Source organism: Ochotona curzoniae, unplaced genomic scaffold (assembly GCF_017591425.1).
Source record: "Ochotona curzoniae isolate NIBS_2020 unplaced genomic scaffold, NIBS_Ocur_1.0 contig_2210, whole genome shotgun sequence".
In the NCBI taxonomy this organism is placed as follows: domain Eukaryota; kingdom Metazoa; phylum Chordata; class Mammalia; order Lagomorpha; family Ochotonidae; genus Ochotona; species Ochotona curzoniae.
In genome coordinates this window covers 38,359,848-38,378,950 of record NW_024465369.1, presented here as the reverse complement: position 1 = coordinate 38,378,950, position 19,103 = coordinate 38,359,848, and the positions used below count along the sequence as shown (strand labels likewise).

The following is a 19,103-nucleotide window of genomic DNA, read 5'->3' as shown; positions in this document are numbered from 1 at the left end:
TGCATTCCCCTCGAGCAAGTCTGAGGGTGCTGGGGGTGCCAAGTGCTGAGGCAGCGCGGTGGATGCGGGCGCCCGGACCAGGTGGCCGGAATCTTCCGGCAGCGAGCCTCGGAAGGAGGGCGGGCGATCAGTGGAGACCTGGACGCAAGCGCCCCTTCCCACCCCGGCGGCGGGAACCGGCTGACACCGCCGGGCCGCCTTGCTTACCGCCGAGTGAGCCTCCCAGGGCTGTGATTCCTCGGGGGCGGAGGCCGCGGCTGTCTCGCCTCACGTCCCTGGGGTCCTCCGGCCCGCCGGACGCGCACAATACCCGGGCCGCGGTGCGGGCACGGCGGTGTCCACCCACCCCCCAGGCAGCTTGTCTCTGCTGCTGGGACACCTACCCGGAGGGCGAGCAGCGGCGCCGCGGCTCCTGCGGCGGGCGGCGGGAGATGGCGCGGGCCGGCTGCCGGGCACGCGGGCTGGCCGCCGAGCGGTGGCACGGGCTCCGCTGCTCCGAGCCGCGGTCTCCGGCACCCACAGCGGCGGCGGCTCTGCGCCTCCAGTGGTCCGCGCGCCGCAGCCCCACCTCTCCCACGGGCGGGGCGCGCCGGCGGGGCGGTACTCCGGGCTCCCCGCCCCCGGCTCCTGCTCGCCGGCCTGGCGGGAGGGAGCAGCGGGTCCTCCTGGGGACGCCGACCCGCCGGGACCCTTACCTCAGGTCGAGCGGCGAGAGGGGACTCTAGGCGCACCGCGCCCCCCAACCGCTCAGGGTCCCGATACCCTGGATGGTCGGTGGCCTCGCCTCCTTGGGTACCCCTCGCGTCCCGAGATCACCCGGCCTGGGGACCCTTCCCTGGCAGCAGCGGGCCTAAGCCGTAGTGGCACCCCCACCTGCCCTCTCTGGTGTAGGCGGGCTCCGGAGGAGGAGTCACCCCGTGTGACTCCGGCGGCGCTCGGGTCCGAGGGAAAGTGGATTCTGAAGGCCTGCCCGGGGCGCTGGCGAGCCCTTGTCCCCGGGCGCCCTTCCGAGGCCGTGATTCACTCTGCACACGCGGCTTGCTTGTGCCTGCTCCTGGCGAGAACTTCCCGGGATCCGAGACAAGCTTAGCTTCTGGGAAAGGGCCGCCTGCTTCAAGCCTTGGGGCAAGCAGAGCAACACCAGCCCTAGTGCGGGATGACCCGACGACCTCTTAAATTCTCGCACATTAAACCTGGCCGTGGCCTGTATGTACTGTAACACCAAGAGACATTGGCTGGAAGGAACAGAGGTAATTGAAATATTGCACGCATGTTTCTTCTACAAAGCAGGTGACTGGGGGCATGTCAATATTTCCAGACATTGCTGTCATCACCCTCTGGGAGGAGGAGGGAAGGGAAAAAAACAATTAGGCTTGTTAGGAACTGCAGCAAAAAGATGCAGGGGCGTGGTGGAGTCCTGAGGGCATATGAATGGGAAAGTGCTTTCATAAAGAGAAAAGTGTTTGTATCCTCCAAGGTGGCCGAGAAGGCAGTTCCCTGTTCTTTGTGCTGACAGAATCCTAATCTGTGAAACAGGGCCAACCACAGGCACTGTTTTACATATGTAGTTGCCTTCTGTCATACTACCCTGGGACAAAAATAACACAAGTTGCACGCTGTGCCACACTGCGATCCCTAATTCCTTCCCTAAGCCGTTAACCTATGGGAATGAGGGCGGGAAGGGAGGGGAACTAGCACTGTCTACTTCTTAACTTTATATGAAGGATATTTCACTCTAGTCTACAGTTTTGTTCTTTTTAAAAGCAGGTTTTTTTTTAAAGATTTATTTTTATTATTTTTTCATTGGAAAGGCGGATATACAGAGAGGAGAGACAGAGAGGAAGATCCCCAAGTGAGCGCAACGGGCCGATACTATGCCGATCCGAAGCCAGGAGCCTCTTCCGGGTCTCCCACACGGGTGCAGGTTCCCAAAGCTTTGGGCCGTCCTCGACTGCTTTCCCAGGCCACAGGCAGGGAGCTGGAAGGGAAGCAGGGCTGCCGGGATTAGAACCGGCGCCCATATGGGATCCCGGGCGTGCAAGGCGAGGACCTTTAACCACTTGCGCCACCGCGCCGGGCCCTAAAAGCAGGTTTTACAATACACTCCCAATTCCTTGTGATATACAATAACTGGGTGGGAGCACAGAGAAATCTCTCATCTCCTTTGAAAAAGTTAAGAAGCCGTGTAGTGTAACCTACAGGAACTGGACAGGTATCTTATAGCCGATAGATTCAGAACAGCATCAGACAATAGTAAAAACTACAATGACATACAGGGGGAATCAGGAGCGACCCTAATAATCTATTATCAGGGGGTCATATGCACAGAATAGGGGAGAACCCCAGAGCGGAGCAGCAGGACAGGAGGAGGCTTGTATCCCAATCATAAGGACTCCCGGACTCCGACCAAGGTCTATCAGAACGGGCACCAAGGACGTCATCGCAACTGCTAAAGAGAACACGGGGAACTGGAATGCCTTCGGAGGCCAAGAACCCAGAGGACAGACATCCCCCCTCTTTGGACAAACTACACGAGATGAAAGCCCGAGTCCTTCCACATAGGAACCAACGTCATCAGAACAACAGCCAGGAACCAAGATTAGTCATCAGAATCAGAAGAACAATAAACTTTCTTCGGGACATGGGAGAGGAGCCTTCTCCAGTCCTTACCTAGTTCCAGCTCTGGGCCTCCACCCTCTATAATGACCAACAAGGTTGCTCCAGAACCCCCTACCCCCCAACACACACACACACACACACACACACACACACACACACACACACACACACACACTCACACACACTCACATACACACACAAATAGGAATGGATAAGCAGAGAACAATAAAGAAAAATAGGTCATCAAGGACTCACACATACCCTGCTAGATAGAACACAAAGAACAAGTACTCCTCACCAAGGTATGAGAGATTTCTCTGCAAGCCCCCGCAAACCTGTTATGCACCTCAATTGTTAAAATGTCATTGAAATAGTCGCAGGAGGTTGTTAAGAACTTACATGTAATTTTAACATATTGTTTACTCAATACTATGTCAATTAATTCCATAACGATATATATTGTTGCTGCTGGGGCTTTTAATTGATCGGGATCTTGCTCTCTTGGCCCTGCCTCCGGACCAGGGAAGGTCTCCCCAAGAAGCGGATGAACTTATCTGGATAATAAGATGCTGGACTCTATGCTTGGTATATGCTTTCGGTGAAGGTGTCTCAACTGATCCTGAACTGAGGTCTCACAACAGGGTGGAGGAGTCCACCATGGGGGGAGGGGTGGGGAGAATCCCAGTACCTATGGAACTGTATCACATAATACAATGTAACCAATAAAAACAAAATAAAATAAAAGCAGGTTTTAAACGTTGTGTATGAGGAGGACTGCAACTGTCCCATTGATGGATCGGTAGGATTGGTAATGACACTACACCCAAGCCTCTGAGGAAATGAACGGGTTAGCAACAGCAGGACCACAGCAGGACCGCTCAAGGCTCTGTGTGCTACAATGTTTTGAAAGTTGTGCCTCGGGTAGACACCTAAGGATGAATAACCAGCTTTGCAACACGATACTGAGCTACGGCAGGGTTATTGCGCAGCAAAGTGCCAGAGAGTAATGTATTGATGAAGTGTATATTCCTGCTGAGGCCTTTCGTTCTGAAGTCATGTCTTGGCCAGAAGAGTCTCTACTCCCCTGATCTACCTTTTTTATTTGTCTCCGAGGGAAATAATTGCTTGTGGACTTTTCCAGTGAAGAGAGAATATGATGTCCTCAAAACATGAGGTAATGTTCATGTTAGAATTCCATGCAAATGACCCGAGCCTCATGTGCAGTCACAGTCCCCATCGGTAATCACACAATTCACACCTCATTTTCATTGTAATTTTATATGTGTATTATCTTAGGTGATATTTCTTAGAAGTTACTCTTGCATTGCAAGATGCAAGAGGAAAAAGTGGAAAAAAAGGGGAGGGATGATGGCAAGCAGCAAATACACAGGGATTTTTCACCAACCTAGCATATGCTTCATCAATGTGAGACACTACCTGTCAAGTAGCCAAGTAAAGTACCTGTGAACAGGTTTTACAGACAATTAAATTCAGAAATAGCTTATCAAAAGTAGGATCATATAGAATATCTGCCTGCAAGCTGTTGCCTGCTGTTTCAAATTTACCTCAGTTGTAGTTCTCCCAGCTTCCAGGTTGGGTCACCTGATGCCTTGGACTGATACTAGAGAAATAAGTTCCATGCTCTGCAGCCCAACCAACTTGATTATGCTTCACACTATATCCCCCCACCCATTTTCCTGGGGGCTTATAGGTCTGTATTTGTCCAGATGAACAAAACTGAAGTTGCTGGAGATTTGGGAGGCAAAAGCAAAACAACATTCATTGCATTCTGAGAGTTCCACTGGTTAGAAGTGGCAAATGACAAACGCCATTTCTACCCAGTAAGAGGAGTTGCAAGGGGTTTCTTCAGTTCAAACTCTTCCTTGCTCAGTGTTGCTCTCTGTTAAAGAACTGTGATCGCAGGCCAGCTGAGCTTCCGCAGCTTCTTACCGAAGTGATGCTCATGAAGGGCCACAACAATGCGCCCGTTTCCGCCCTCCCTCTTCCTGCTCCCACTACAATCACTGACTGTGCTTTGCTTCAATTTCCTGGACAGTGTGGCCTGCTTTGCCTGATCAGGGCTGGTCTCTGATGCTTCAACTTGGTTTTTGGATGCTTCCTACTCCAGGTTGACCTCCCTCCTCCCCATAAAAAAAGTGAAGACCCATTCTTATAATAAATTTCTTATTTAACATATTCATGGCAGTTTGGCTTCCCTGGTAGGACCTGATCTCTTCTAGGAGGCTTGCATGGGCTAGCTCACTTGAGAGCAGTTGAGGCAGGAGTAGAAGCTCAGAGACCCAGAGAAACGAGAGCGTACGGACCTCAGAGACAGTACTCCGGCTGCACCTTCCTCAAGCAGCAGAATCCTCACAGTTTTGCTTTGCATGTATTCATTGAGTAGGTTCAGCTTCGTTGACCTTTGTTGAGACATCATTTTGTTCTTCAAATGGAAAACAATAAACAGATCAAACTTTAGTTGAAAAACTCTAACCAATATCTTTCCTCAACTATGAGAACATTCAAGATGAGTAATTCCCATTAAAATCTGTTCTTTATAATAAAGAACACTTACCTGCAGTTTACTTGTCAGGTGTGACTTTTGAAAATATGCACATATTTCTTTCCTGGATGATATACTGCTCTTTGAGAAACCACAAGAATGAGTACTGCCGACACTTTTTAATCTGAATATGGCCAATAAGGACTGGATCAGCATGAGCAAGCTCAGAGGTGTAACCTCCATTAAAACTCTTTATGCTTCAACCCACAGGCTCATGACTGTCCAGATGACTTGCTGATCCAGTCCAGATACTATTTTTGTATCCATTTTAGAGTGAACCTCTCATCCAGAGTGTTTATTGGAGAATAAAGAAGAATGGAGTATTGGGGGAAGTCAGGTGCTGGTTTCCTTCATTTAATTCAATAAATTCTTCCTAAATACTTATTAGGTATTGTGGGTTTTCTGGACATTATCAATAAATATAACTGACACCTCACCCTCATGGAACTTATATTCTGGTGAAGGGGAGAGATAATAAGCAACAGACCTAACAGATAGGTAAATTACACAATCTATTTAGGAACTCACAGATAATCTACACCAGTCAAACTTTTCCTCAAAATCAGTTTCATCTCTTATCTTGATAACTGTATCTGTGCAATGACCTACACTGGAACTCAAATTTTTCAAATTCCTTATGCTCTGACCAGATGCCATTGCAGTTGAAGAGGATATGCTCATGGCTTCACGCTAGTCCTAATCTCCTTTCCCCACACCCGACTCTACCCCAGCCTGGGATTCATGCAGACACCTGGAGATAGTCCAGACACCATATCCATGCTTTGTCGTCAAACCTACCCTTTCATACCAAAGTGCCACACATACAGTGACCTACAGATTCAGTATAATCCCTGTCAATATCCTAGTGGTTTTCTTTATATTGATAGAAAAAGCAATCTTTACACTCAAATGGAAATACAAAACTTTAAATACCCAAAGGAATCTTGAGAAAAAAAATACCAAAGTACAATACTTCCTGATTTCAAAATACAATGCAAACTTATAATAATCAAGTTAGTAACTGCTGGCATAAAAACAGACAAGTCTACCAACAAAACAGAGAATCCAGAGGTAAAAAAAAAAAAAAAAAAAAAAAAAGAAAAGAAAGAAAGAAAAAAAAAACACATCTGTGGTTCAAGGAAATAAGAATGACAAATGACACAATGACAAAACCATACTTTCCTCAATAAATGGTGTTGAGGGAACTGGAAATATAAATGCATGAGAAATTGGGGGCCTAATCTCAGACTAGATGAAAAGTTCAAACAATAATGGATTAAAAATGTAAGGAAGTCTATCAGAAAAACTATGCGATTATTGGAAGAACACAGGGAAAATTTCTTGACATTAATCTGAATGATGATTTTCTTTGCTGTGATACCAAAAGACAATAAAAATTAAAATATGTAAGTGGAATTTCATTACAATACACCATAACTTCAGACTGATTAGAATGGATATTTTAAAAAGGTAAACAGAGGGCCCAGAGTGGCAGCCTAGCAGCTAAAGTCCTTGCCTTGCATGCACTGGGATCCCACATGGGTGCCAATTTGTGTCCCAGTGGTCCCACTTCCCATCCAGCTCCCTGCCTGCGGCCTGGAAAAGCAGTGGAGGACACCCCAAAGCCTTGGGACCCTGCACCCATATGGAGGAACTGGAGGAGGCTCCTGGCTCCTGGCTTTTGGCTTCGGATTGGCTCAATTGACTCAGCTCTGGTCATTGTGGTCACTTGGGGAGTGAATCATTGGACGGAAGATCTTCCTCTCTGTTTCTCCTCCTCTTTCTGTATGACTTTCCAATTAGAATAAATAAATAAAATCTTTTTAAAAACAGGTGAACAGAAAGATGACAGCTGTTAGAAAAAATGTGAAATAAAGAGAATTGTTACGCACTGTTGCAAGGAATGTCAATTGGTACAGTCATTGTGGAAAAAAGGATGGAGATTCTCTGAGAAAGTAAAATTAGAACTATTTTATGATCAGAAATATCACTTTTTAGTATGCATCCAAGGAAATTAAATCAAAATTATAAAGATACAACTACAGTTCTAAGTTCATTTCAGAATATGCACAAAAGTTAAGATATGGGGAAAAACTGAAAGTTTGTTGAATAAAGACCATGTGAGATGTATGTATACTGTACATGTAATTTATTGATATAAATGGACTAAAGTTGCCTATTAAAAGAGAAAAACATTTAGGCTGCCATACAAGGCAGAGAAAAATTCAGTGGTGATATCAAGAGGTATCCCTGAAAACGAACTTCTCTCAGGTTGAAATTACAAGGGTAGGCCCGAGTGAATTGGGCACATACAAGCACAAAGAAAGCAGTGATCATCATCTTACCACAGACCTGATTTGATTCAGACCAGGAACTGTTAAATGAAAACATAAGGGATGTTTATAATGTTCAAGGGTGCAATTCATGAGGAAAATATGAATAATTTATATCCATGTATCAAATTTAATGGCACTGCATTCATAAAACCATGAATAGCAGGTGATGTAATAACAAACAGAAATGCATTAGTGGTAGAAGGACTAATCACTTCAGTCAATAACAGATCAAGAAGACAAAAAAAAAAGTAAAATTACAACATCTAAATAATGAATCAAATTATTAAAATCAAGAATGCAACTACTAGTGTTCACAGGACATTTGTAAACATTGACCATTATGAAGTGATAATGACAATAGCAATAAATTGCAGGAAGGAAATGGGCAGACAACTGTGGCCACAATGAGGTTAGATTAAGAAGCAAAATGAAAACAAATTACACAAGGCCTCCGCCACTATACCATTTGAAAAGTAGAAATTGTCTTCACTCTTGAGTGACAGATGAAATTCTAACTACAATTGTAGACCACAATCAGAAATAACAACAATGGAAAATTATATCAGAGCCAAAGAGAGATACCAAAAACCATCATTGAGAATAACATCATAGCATAAAATAGCTCTAATAAAAATAAAGGCTATAACTAGATGCATTAATAAATTAAAGAATAAACCAGAAGAGTTAATAGTGATAAATTAGAAATTAATAATTTATAAAATATAACATAAAACTAGGAGACATAAATACATGTAAACACAATCTTAAAAAAACACAATAATGACATAATATAAACTGTTAAGTGACTTTAATTATCCAAAAACAGAGAAAACACAAAGAATGAGAAATAAAAAGGGGGAAATTAGTCACTTATTAAGAAGCCAAAAAGAATCACAAGAAGCTTTGTTTCCCCCTCTGCTTGATCACCTTATTTATCTGTGAAAATGAATTTGAAAAAAAAGGTATGAATGGACCTTGGAGAGCAGTTACATTATCCAATTTCATAATAAAGGCTATATCCTAGTCATGATATTTGGCAATTATAATTTTCCAAAATGAACTGCAGGAAAGAGAAAATCCAAAAGGAGCAATTCCATAGAAGAAATAAAGTAGTGAGAACCAAATCCTTCTTTCCCTTCTCTTGGCCAAAATACATTAATCTCAAAAACTTCACAGTGACTTCATTGGGAAACAGACTATTTCAATGCTACTTAAAGTGCTTCAGGCTCCACAGAAAGAAAAAAAAAACTATCTAAATTATTTTAATGAAATCCAATAACTGTACTTTAAAGTTCACACAAAAGCAATCATTTTTATAATCATAGTTGGAAAATTCCTTAAAAATTTTGCCAGTAAAATTCATGATAAGATTTTAGTAGCAGGGCACTTCAACATGGAATTCTAAAATGTTTATTTAAGACATTTTTTTAAAAATCCACACATAGCTTTTTATAACATACATGTTCCGTGAACTTTTTGAAGATTCTCCTCACATGTACGGATCTCAAAAAATTTTGCAATCTATTTTTAGATCAATTTTTCATAAACTTTTCCAACTATGTTTGTATAACTGCTCTTAAACCAGAGGGCTAAAGAAATGAGCTTAACACTGGCACGGGCCAGTTAGGCACCCACCAATCTTCAGGAATGAGATAAATCTCATTGAAACAGGAAGGGGTGAATTCTCTCAAAGAAACGAACTGAAGAGCCATAGGAGGGGAAAGGAGAACTGGATGGAGAACAAATAAAGGTCCACTCAGCCAAAGATGGATTATATATTTTATAACTTAATATTCACAGCTTCTGCTGCTAATCTGTCACAAAATGTGACAGTAACAAATAGTATAACGGTTGCTATGTAACTCAAGTGATGCCAACAAGGACAGTAAAAAGATTGAGCTTTTTTCTCCACGATAATGCTTAAGATGAAGAAATGACTAACTCCAACTTACTGCCTTTCCTCTCCTATCATTTTCTCTTTCGACATGTGAAATTGTCCAGATAAGCATCCTAAAATGAGAATATTAATCCAACCAGGCATACGCATATAAAGGTTATGGATACACAGTCACATAAAGAATGCTGGATTCATTCTTTACATGTTGGGTTCTATGGACGAGGTCAGTAGCACTTGTATAGGTATACAACATTTGGTTTGTTGTGTATTACTAGATCCCAAAATGTTTTTTTCATTAGGAGTAGCCTATGTGTCAGTTACTCTCATTCCACTTGCATAGTTTTACAAATAACACTTATTGAGAGAAAAAGTTCAAACTTAACCAACCAATCTCCTTTATTCTTTCTTTTTTTATCCCAGATGACTTTCATAATAATACTACTTCTGTGGCATTGACTATGTTTTCACAGCTTTCAAATACGAAAATTTAAGGGGATGTTTAGTAGCTGTGTAATGGAGACTGTCATATCTAGTAACATGTTATTTAATGTCATGGCATTGTAAATTTCTATTTTTCTTTCTATTGTTGATTTTGTATTATGATTTTTCATTTGAGGGGAGGTACAAGTAGCTGTGAAATGCAGACTAATATATCCAGATGTGAGGATACAATGTAGTATGCATTTCTACTTCCAGACAAAGAAGGACTTATAATGAAACTGTTTACTATATCTTGACAATAGGATGCTGGACTCTCTGCCATTGTCCATGCCCGCAATGATGGACATATGACTGTGTATGAAGAACTATACATTAGTAATGATATAGAGGAACTAGGTAGGGATGGGGGGAATTGGGGCGGGAATAAGGGAAATACCAGGAGCCTATGGAACTGTATCATAAAATGATAATAATAATATATAAAATATAAAATGTAAAAAAGTATATTTACAGCAGCATTTCTTACAAGTTACTTTGCATGTCTGAGAGCTGACTGAGAATTTCTTCTTCAAATTCAATTGTTCTTCACTGGATTGAAGAATCTGCTTAAATTAGAAAATAGAACTTATGAACCCCAACCAGGTTGACTGACTTACAGTAAAACAGTAGTGAAGGGAGGATAGCTGTCGTGTGTGGGAAGAACATGCTAGCATATTTTGATTTTACTCGACACTAGTCTCCAGAAAGCATGAATGGATTTGGGATGTGAATTGGAAAAAAGTTTTAAGACAAAAGTGCTAAAAATAAGTCCTGTATTTGTACTTAAAATTAAGAAAAACGCAATGCATCTATTGAGTTTGTGAACATACGAAATGCTATTTGTATTTTAATTAGTTAAACTTTAAATTATGAATATGTCAATTTATATAAACAAGCATTTGTACTATGCTCATATATTTACATTTTTGCTAATGCATATGCCAATTAGATAGATTAAGATGATCATAATAGTATTTCAAATTCTTAATCTAATTTTGCATGCAGTAACAAATAATGTAATTCAGATTCAAACAAAAATTGATTTTTAAAAAAGATTTATTTTTATTTGAAAGGCAGAGTTACAGAGACAGGCACACACACACACACACACAGATCTTTAACCTTCTGGTTCACTTTTCAAATGGCAAACCATATTGCTAAACCAAGTCAAAGTCAGGAGCCAGGAGCTTCATCTGGGTCTCCATCTAGAGGCATGAACCCAAACATTTGGACCATCTTCTGCTGCTTTCCTAGAAACATTAGCTATAAATTAGATTGGAAGTAGAGCAGCCTGGACTTGAACCAATGCCCATATAGAATGCCAGCTTTCCAGCTAGTGATTTTTCCTGTTATGCTATAATGCTGTTCCTATTTCTAAAACAAGCTTAAGTACTATTTTGTCTCATTTATCTTTCTCAAGAGTTATAACCTAAATAATAGGCAAAACAAATGTATTTTTCTGAAACTGAAATAAGAATATCTTGAAATAACTATTCTTTGAATAAATGATGCAAACACTTTATAATATCCGAAAGTTAAACAATATAGGGTGAAAAATTCATCTCTTCTTGCCACTCTGTTCTCTGAATAAAAAATCTGTTACCTATGTCTTATATTTTCCAGAGATGTCCAATATTCAAAGAAGTTAACATCCAGGTAGACATTTATGAACAGTATCAGTGTACATATGTTTTATGCTGAGGTTTTTGGTTGAAGAACACCTCTGGGAGAGCATTGCCCAGTAATGTCTATTGAAAGGTTATATTTGAATCCCCAGCTGGGCCACTGTCCCTGCTGGTGACTTGAGAGCTGGGTCTGAGGGCAGACCAGGCCAGGCAGGCTACAACACCTATTGGCCTACATGTGAATTGGATTAAGGAAAGAGCCAGGATGGGCTAACTGATTGTATCCACTCGTGCAGGCATGAGCCAGCGTAAGGGCAGGTGGATTGGGCTTTGCCGCAGCATCAACTGGCAAGTGCTGGGACTGTGGGCAAGTCCTGTTGAGATAGACCATAGAGCAACCTGGAGAGGGTAAGATCCAAGAAAACAATGAGTTCAGAAGGGAAACTGTGGCACCTCTGAGGGGCTGCAACTCCCACAGGTAAGCATGAGAACCAGGGCTGGGGGCAGGCTTAGCTAGACAGGCTGTGGCACCTGCTGGTATGAGGGTGGGTTGGAGGGTGAAGCTGGTTGGGTTGAGTTAGGCTTCAATACCCATTGATGTGGGACAGACTGGACGAGTTCACTGCACGTGCTGGCAGGAACAGGAACCAGGACTGAAGGCTGCTCCAGTGTAGGTTCCTAGGGGTTGCTTTGACTATGCTGCAGCTCCTTTTAGTGTATGTGAAGGCTGAGCACGTGATGGGCAGAACTAGGCTGGACATCAGCACCCATTGGCTTGCATAGAGGAAGCAGAGGAAGGAGGGCAGAACCAATTGATCGACTACCCCAGGGACAGCAAATTTCTGGGTGAATGGAGACTCTGAGATGGATTATGTCAGCCAATTGACCTTGGAAGGATTTCCTCATCCTTGGAGTAGTGATGTCAACAGCATTTCAGAACTATGGAAACCACTTGTGCAAAACCCTCGGAACATGCTCCACATCAGGGACCCTGAGATGACATCAGTTGGCCATTCCCCAACCCTGGTTACTGAGGCGGTGGGGAGGCTGGGTGTGGTTTCTCCTGTTTTCTCCACCCTCTCCCAGCCCAGATACAGGAAGGAAAAAAAAAAAAGGTGTAAACAACGGTCTTGCTCACTTTTCCCTAATCGTTGGCCCCGCCCCCCACGAGTCAACTATGTGAACATCATGAACAATAATTTTTTTAAAGGTTATATTCATTTTTTAGTGTTTACATAGTACTTCATTGAATGGCTGTGCCATATATAACCAAGTCTTCCATCAGAGAAAGAACCAACAGGTTGTGGAAATGATTACAGAGTTTTGTTGAAAGAAATTGGTCATGTAATTGTGGCAGTTACCGAGTCCAAGAATTACAGGGGACACAGGCAGGCTGGTAAAGAGGGAAAGAGGCCACGCAGCAGTTCACAGTACAGAACTGAAGTCTATCAGCTGGCAGCATTCCTTCTTGCTTGGGAGACTTCAGTCTTCATTGTGTTCACATCTTCAACATTAGACAAAGCCCAAAATGGTGAATAGGACCATTTATGTTACTCAGAGTTCACTGACTTAAATGCTACACCTCATCCAGGAGCAGCCGCATAGAAATATGCGTAATAGTATGCAACCAATTGCCTGGGCACTTTGGCCAAACCAAGTTGACACACAAGACTGTCACAGTTCTCTGTCAATGGCCACTTGGTTTGTTTACAACTTTGGCTAATATATCATGAGTTTAAAATATTTTTCTCTGTTTAAAAAGTATTTATTGAGTCAGGGACCCGTGGCAGCACCTACAGCGCAAGTTCCAGCAGCCTGGACGCCCAGCACGTCTGCCCGGCCCTCTCTGGGATGTCCAAGGCCAAGGAGGCCAAGAAGCTCGTGGGTTGCACGAGAACCACGTCAGGAATAACCAAGTGTTGGGAACTGGAAGTAGCTCGACAGTTGTGCACGCTGAACAGCGAATAGCTGAAAGAGTGAAACAGAATCTGAGCCTTGTCTATATTCCCACTTCCTGCATTATGGCTTGACCCTCTGTGACCTGGAACGGCACCCAGAGATTAACCTCGCCATTGATGGTGCAGATGAAGGATGAAATGGATGCTGATCTCAACCTCATCAAGGCGGGGGGTTGGGGGGTGGTGTGGAGGCTTCCTGACCCAGGAGAAGACAGGCTATGCCAGTCACTTCATTGTGATTGCTGATTTCAGGAAAGATTCAAAGAATCACGGGGATCAGTGGCAAAAGGGGATCCCCATCAGAGTCCTCTCCATGGCCTACGTCCCAGTGAGCCGAGCAGTGACCCAGATTTTTGGGGGCGAGGTTCAACTTCAAATGGCCGTCCACAAGGCAGGTCCTGTGGTGACAGATAATGGGAATTTTATCCTGGACTGGAAGTTTGACTGCATCCATAAATGGAGTGAAGTGAACAAGACTATCAAAATGATCCCAGGCGTGGTGGACACGGGCCTGTTCATCGACATGGCCGAGCGAGTGTACTTCGGGATGCAGGACGTCTCTGTGAATGTGAGGGGGAAGCCTGCTGTTGATGTGCACCTTGATCTCCAGCCCACAGCCAGGGGGGACCAGGCTATCTAGGACCGTTTGTCTTAATGTGTCTGTGGGGGCCAGAGGGAGGGGAGCTCAATCCAGTCTTCTGTAGTATTGTTATTAATGTCTTTTTAAACAGAAATTTAAAGATTATATGTATATTTTTACTATTAAAAATATTCAGGTTTTTTTGTTATAAAGTAGAACTTGATTTCAGGTTTTATATGAAACATTTACCAAAAAAATTAAAAACAAAAAGGGCAAGATGAGGAGATGATCTTTAAAATCTTCGACTTGTACCTGCTGAGTTGGATTCCGAATATTGGGTTTGCTGAGAAAGGAAAATGAAAGCTTTCCTTGAAGCTGACAAGGGCCCAGCCGGCAGTGGCTCCTGATGCCTTACAGGAAACCCGTCTCCTTTCCTGCCACTCTCTGTGGTATTTTCAGTTTGTTCTCATTGGAATCACACACAATTCAGTTACCTCTGATCGAGTGTACAAAAGTCTGCTGAATGGGGTGGTGTAACATATAGCGACTTGGAATGTGCTCTGTCAGGGGGCAAATGTGGCACTCTTGCTACGATCAGGGGTTTGTTCAGATCCTTGTTGTTGGAGGAGGCAGTCGGTTTGAAGTACTTGCCAACGCTGCCAGAATACTTCTGCGAAACATGAAATAGCTGTTTGTGTAATTATTTTCTTCCTATTGTCAATGATTTGTTCTGTTCCTTTATTACGTGCATGGTTTGGCATCAGAAGTCATCACTTCTCTATGTTGTTTGAAGGTTGGAATAAAGCATTGTGGTGCCATTTAAAAAGAAAAGTATTTATTAATCTATTTGGAGGCAGAGTTTACAGAAAGAGGGAGAAACAGAGAGACAGAGATATCTTCCATCCACTACTCCACTCCCCAAAGAGCCAAAGGCCAGGACTAGGCCAAATCAAGGCCATGGCACAGGAACCAGGAGCCTCCTTCAGAGCTGCCACATGGGTGGCAGGAATACAAGTTTCTGGACCATCCTCTGCTGCTTTCCACATGCTTTAGCAGACAGCCTGGTTGGAAGTGAAGCATCTGGGACAAGAACCAGTGCCATACAGGATGTTGACATCGGATGAGATGTCTTTAACCCAATATGCCACAATGTTGACTCCTATACCTAATTTCACAAGCGTAAAGTATATCAATAGAACAAATTCCCAGAAGTGAAACTCCTAAAAGTACATGAGAGTATATGGTTTTAATATGTTGGTATAATGCTAATCGTGTTCCAAAGTGCTATGGATTTATACTTACAAAGGATAGGATGTCTGTTAGGAAACTATTTTTAACTTTTCTATTTGTACAGTTCTCCTATGAATCAGGCAAGTAACTATAATGCATTGTATAGATCTTAGCAATGACAAAGGTTCCTTTTACATACATAGATTCAGGCACATAATTAGAATTTGCACAATACTGATGTAATAGATTATAGATTGCCATTTACTTTAGTACCATCACTAATGCTAAGAGGTTGTGAATGAACCTTAATAATTTATGTTTCATTAAGAGTCTTGCAGAAATATTTCAGTTCTATTTTTGGCTTTGCTTTTTGAAATTTAAAAAAAAAAGTTTATTTTGGTAAATTTTTTTTTGAAATTCATGCATAGCTTCATTATTTACCTTTTCCATGAAGTTTTAAAAAACTTTTTTATTTGAAAAGCAGAGAGAGAGAGAGAGAGAGAGAGAGAGAGAGCTCATCTATTAGTCTAAATAGCTGGGATTGGGCCACGCTGAAGCCAGGAGCCCGAGCTGGGAACTCACTCCAGGTCAGCCATGTTTGTGGCAGGGAACCTAGTACTTGAGCAGTTAGCTGCTGCCTCCCACCTACTGCATTCACAGGAAACTGAAACTGGAGTAAAGCCAGGATTTTGAATCTAGGCACTATGATACGTGATGAAGTTATTTTACAGATTGTCCTCCTAAAAGAGCGATTTTTCCTTTATCAGAGAGGGATTATTGTATCATTGTGCTGTCTTACAGTTAAATATGTTGCTCATCTAAAATTTCTTACTACAGCTGGTGCGTTGGCTTAACTGGCTAACCCTCCACCTCCAAGTGTCAATCCCATATGGGCGCCAGCTCGTGTCCTGGCTGCTCCATTTCTCATCCAGTTCTCTGCCTATGACCTGAGAAAGCAGCAGAGGATGGTCCAATGCCCTGGGACCCATGTGAGAGACCAAAACAACGCTTCTAGCTCCTGATTTCAGATTGGCTCAGCTCTGGATGTTGCAGCCATTTGGGGAATGAACCAGCGGATGAAAAATCTTTTTGTCTCTCCTCCTCTCTGTAAATCTGCTTTTCAATAAAAATAAATCTTTAGGAAATATATAAAATCTCATGCTAATTTTGCCTAATATTTATAGAAATTGTAATTCTTAAAACTGCAAAAAAAAAAAAAATGGTCAGGAGTAGAATGCACACATCTATGGACCTGAGCTCATCTTCATATTCTATCACGGATATTTCCTGAGGCTTTTTTCTGCACTTTTTTTTTTAAACATTAATTTAAATAAACCACTATCAGGACAGGCAAAGTCGCATAGCAAGCTAACCCTCTGTCTGATAGTGCTAACATCCCATATGGGCATCAGTTTGTGTCCTGGCTACTGTACTTCCCATCCAGCTCTCTTCATATGGCCTGGGAGAGCAGTGGAGAGACCCAAGCCCTTGGAACTCTCCACACCTACCTAGGAGCCCTGGAAGAGGCTCTGATTTCCATATTTGGACCACCTCATTTCTGGCTGTTGTAGGCATTTGGTGAGTAAGCTAGCAAATGGAAGATGTCTCTTTCTCAGTATCTCCTTCTCTCTCCATAAAATCTGATTTTCTAATAAAAATAAATGAATCTTACAAAGAAAAAACCCATAATGATCATTTCATGACTGAAAATCTAGGATCTAAGCATCAGGATTTAAATAATGTATGCATTTCACAGGGAAAATATTTAAAGATGTTTGTGTTCCACAGAAAAACACTGACCTCAAACCTTTAAAATTATATTACTGCTGAATAAGATAGTGAAAATTTCCTGGTCATAAAATTACATTTGATTTCAGGACCAGCACAGTAGCCAAGTGGCTGAAGTCTTCGCCTTGCATGAACCGGGATCCCGTATGGGCACTGGTTCTAATCACAGCAACCCTGCTTCCCATCCAGCACCCTGTCTATGGCCTGGGAACACAGTTGAAGATGGCCCATTGCCTTGGGACCCTGCACCCACGTGGGAGACTCAGAAGAGGCTCTGGGCTCCAGGCTTTGGATTGGTTCAGCTCTGGCAAGTGTGGTTGCTTGGGGAATAAATCAATGGATGGAAGATCTCTGTATACCCGACTTCCCAATAAAAAATATTTGATTTTGTTCTTTTTTAGGAAGTAAAATATATTAATATATATGTATGTATAATTTTTATTTGAAAAGGAGAGAGTAGGGAGGGAGAGATCAAAAGAGAGAGATCTTCCAACCAATGGTTCATTCCCCAAAGGGTCACAATGGCAGTTCTAAAATCATGGTATTTAGAAAACAGAGTCTTATTTCTTATAGTGAAAAAGTGCTTCATTAGAAAATGCATTCTTCCTTCGCAAAAAGAGATTATAGGTAATGCTTGACCTTGTTATGAAGACAGAACTGAAAAATACATGAACAAGAGTGCTCTGAAATGCTACAGGTGAGTATGCAATTTCTAGTTTTGAAGACTCCTTTAAAGACTCTCTTAAAATACAGTACACCTCCTACAAGTGATGGCATGCCATATAGGCGCAGGTTCGTGTCCTAGCTGCTCCATTTCTCATCCTGCTCCATGCCTGTGGTCTGGGAAAGCAATGGAAGATGGCCCAAGACTTTCAGACCCTCTCCCTGTGTGGAAGACCTGGAAGAGGTTCCTGGCTCCTGGCTTTGAATCAGCTCAGCTCTGGCCATTGCAGCCATTTTGGGAGTGAAAGGTTGAAAGATGTTTCTGTATCCCCTTCTCTTTGTAAATATGCCTTTCCAATAAAAATAAAATAAAATGCTTAAAAAAAAAAGAGGTGGATGCATAACTTAAGGCCTCTACATGTAATAAGGCACGCTCTGTTGACTGCCCAGTTCAGAGTGATTTACCCAATGATTCTATTTGTCCTACTTATCACATCCTTTTTTTGGAGGGGAAATGTTCATTTTGCCCTGGGTGAAAAGTAACATCCTTTATAGATTTAACTTCTGCTGCCTTGTTCATTATTATCCGATCCAAAGAGCACATACGATATAAGCTATTCCCAGTTATTTCCCTCCTAATGATTTCTCAGTTTGGGGGTGGCAGGAAGCATTTCCTTTCTCTGCTAGATGGCTAAGCTATGAGTTTATACCATGACTTCAGTTTTATATAACTAGTAGACTAAATTTCACAAAACTAAAAGTTACAGAGAACAAGATTCAAGATATGAAGAGCAGAAAGAAGAAATTTAAATTGTCACCATAGATTCAACAGGATAACTAGTATAAAAAAAAAGTTTTTAAAATAGTAAGTGTTGCAACCAGTGCAGTAGTCTTGTAGCTAAAGGACCTGCCTTTCATGCAAGAGGATTCCATATGGGTGCTGGTTCATATCCCAGCTACTCTATTTCCCATCTAGCTCCCTGCTTATGGCCTGGCAAAGCAGCAGAGGACAGCCCCAAACATTGGGACCCTGCTCCTATGTTGGAGACCTGGAAGAACCTCCTGGCTCCTGGCTTTGAATTGGCTTAGCTCTGGCCATTTTAGCCACTTGGGGAATGAACAAGTGGATAGAAGACTTTTCTTTCTCTCTTTCCTCCTCTCTATAGATCTGACTTCCCAAATAAATAAATCTAAAAAAATAGCAAGTGTTGAGAAATTGGAACCCTTGGGAACAGTTGATAAGAATGTAGAATTTAAAACAGAATTAGTATATAATCCAGCATTTCCACTTAAGGCTAGAGTTAAAAGAAATGAAGCACATTCAGAAAGAAATATTTGTACATCAGGTTTGCGGCAGGATTAGT

At 42.4% G+C, this 19,103-nt stretch overlaps 1 pseudogene; it reads left to right on the top strand.

Annotated features, from left to right (window-relative positions):
• The first annotated feature begins 767 nt into the window (after positions 1 to 767).
• On the top strand, positions 768 to 14,118 carry LOC121150828 (annotated as a pseudogene).
• Positions 14,119 to 19,103: the final 4,985 nt, after the last annotated feature.